Genomic DNA, 2,500 nt, shown 5'->3' with positions numbered 1-2,500 from the left:
TTTGTATAATATACTTAAAGGATCTAAACAATAAAAACAACTTTGTTATTTCTTGTATTTTTGACTTCAACGTTTTTGAAGTTTTAAGTTATATACTCCTCTGCTTTAAGGATCTGGAGAATAAAAGCAACAGGGCTATTTCTTATATCAAGCAAACTCGAGTAACGTAAATGAGGATGTTTCTGAATAGTGAAATAGAAAACACACAGAAAAAACGTAAATGGCCGTTGCTAACATGCCTACTTCATACATTTGCAAGCTCACAACCAAATTATAAAAATATCCCCCAAATAAAGAAATAAATAAAATAGAATAGATAAAAATATTAAGACTACAAGTTTAAGACAAAAAAAAAAAAGACTTGAAACGTTTAAATCCCACGGCAGAACCTGATTTGTAGAGCGCAAAATTACTTGGACTCGTAAATGAGCAATGCTTTTCATTGGATATATTCTGTATACTAGGAAATGAGGTATTCCCTAGCCGTCTAGACTTCACGTAGTTGTGAAATCAAAAGTGTCCCTTTCACATGAAAAGAAAGAAAGAAAGAAACTTGGTGGAACATAAAAGGAGGTACAATTGTAAGGGAGGTGATTATCGAAGCTAAAGAGAGTTCTTTGAGGACAAAGACATTTTTATATCATTTTACAAGAGCAATTCCACCTGCAGTGTTCGAAGCTTTGTCAGAACACCAGAAAAGGTTAGAAAAAGTGGGAGGTAGATAAAATAATAATAGTAATAATAATAATAATAATAATAATAATAATAATAATAATAGTAACAATAACAACAACAACAAGAACAAGAACAACAACAATAATAAATTGTAAACGGGCATCTTAGCCCAGAGGACCAGATTAGTGATAAAAATCATAGGATGTTCCCATCACTGATCACAACAGTGGAAAAGGCATCCATGTATGAAGACGAAGACACGGTCAAAAAAGAAGAAGAAGAAAAAGAAAAAAAATCACTGATGACAGGAGCGGTATCCACGAAAGTTCTCAGACAGTTTTAAGACAATTCCGAAACAAAAATTTGAGACTGTCTCAAAAGTGTCTCAGGCCGGCGCGCTGCCACATACAAAAATATTAACAAATAGATAGATAAAATTAATAATTTTATATTACTCAAAATAGCATATAAATGATTATTAATTATACCAATGCAGTCATTGACACGTTCATTTTAAATAAAACCTGACTTACATCAAATAATACAAGTGACCATGTGGCAAAAATGGCCTTCGGTTGCCTACATCGTTCATTTGCGTTCATCAATTCCGCTCATCAGTTTATTTCACATTAAAAATACCTTCAGATGTATGCAGATGTGGTTTTTCTAATCCAATGTGCTAGCGTTACACATATAAATACACATTTACAGGAAACAAACATGATTAATGAAAGGGAAATGACCTTTGCTGAAGCGCCGGTTCGTGACGTCGCTTTCCGCTAACTATTGTCATAAATAAATACCTTCAAATTCATGAAGATATGCTTTTGCATAGAGTAAAACATATATTGTGCATAAGTAATACGTACAAAAAGCCTAGGTACAGAAATAAATAGGAAAATTAATGGGAAAGCCTTCTCCCGAAGCGTGGAGGTCCTCGCTTGTAGCGGACCTATTCTAAAGTTTTCAATATCCTAGGTAGGCATAAATCAGACAAGTCAAATCTCTCTCTCTCTCTCTCTCTCTCTCTCTCTCTCTCTCTCTCTCTCTCTCTCTCTCTCTCTCTCTCTCTCTCTCTCTGTATATATATATATATATATATATATATATATATATATATATATATATATACAGATAGATAGATTTAAAATTAACACTGCCTCCAAATATTCTAAACTGAAAAGATTTGTCTCAATTCTGTCTCAAAATGTCCTAGGTCCTGAAAATAAGTCCGCTACAAGCGAGGGCCTCCACGCTTCTGTACCTAGGCCTTTTGTAGTGTTACTCATGCGCAATATATGCTGTACTCTAAACAAAAATGTATCTTCATGAATTTGAACTGCTATCGCAATAGTTAGCAGAAGGCGATGCCACGGTCCGACGCTTCAGCAAATGTCATTTCACTTCCATTAATCATGCTTGTTTCTTGTAAATTATATTTAAATGTGTAACGCTAGCGCATTATATTAGAAAAACACATCTACATACATTTATAGTTATTTTTGAACCTGAAATAAATTGATGGGCGCCAATAAATTGATGAGCGCAAATGAACAATGTAGGCAATCAAAGGGCATTGTGCCACATGGACACTTATATTATTATTTGATGTATATCAGGTTTTATTTAAGATGAACGTATACCAACTGCATTGGTATAACAAGTAATTAAACCTTATATAAGTTATTTTGAGTAATATGAAAGTATTAATTTTATATATCTTTGATATTAATTTATCTATCTTTGATATTTTTATATGTGGAAGAACTCTGGCCTGAGACACTTATGAAACAGTCTCGCAATTTAGTTTCAGATTCGTCTCAAA

At 33.1% G+C, this 2,500-nt stretch overlaps 1 protein-coding gene across 1 annotated transcript in view; it reads right to left on the bottom strand.

Annotated features, from left to right (window-relative positions):
• The window catches only part of LOC119574087 (heparan sulfate 2-O-sulfotransferase 1-like), a 74,731-nt gene that overhangs the window by 33,700 nt on the left and 38,531 nt on the right, over nt 1-2,500 (bottom strand). The gene's annotated exons all lie outside the window — the stretch shown is intronic.

This window comes from Penaeus monodon, chromosome 6 (assembly GCF_015228065.2).
Source record: "Penaeus monodon isolate SGIC_2016 chromosome 6, NSTDA_Pmon_1, whole genome shotgun sequence".
Classification (NCBI taxonomy): Eukaryota; Metazoa; Arthropoda; class Malacostraca; order Decapoda; family Penaeidae; genus Penaeus; species Penaeus monodon.
This window is presented reverse-complemented; position numbering and strand designations above follow the sequence as displayed.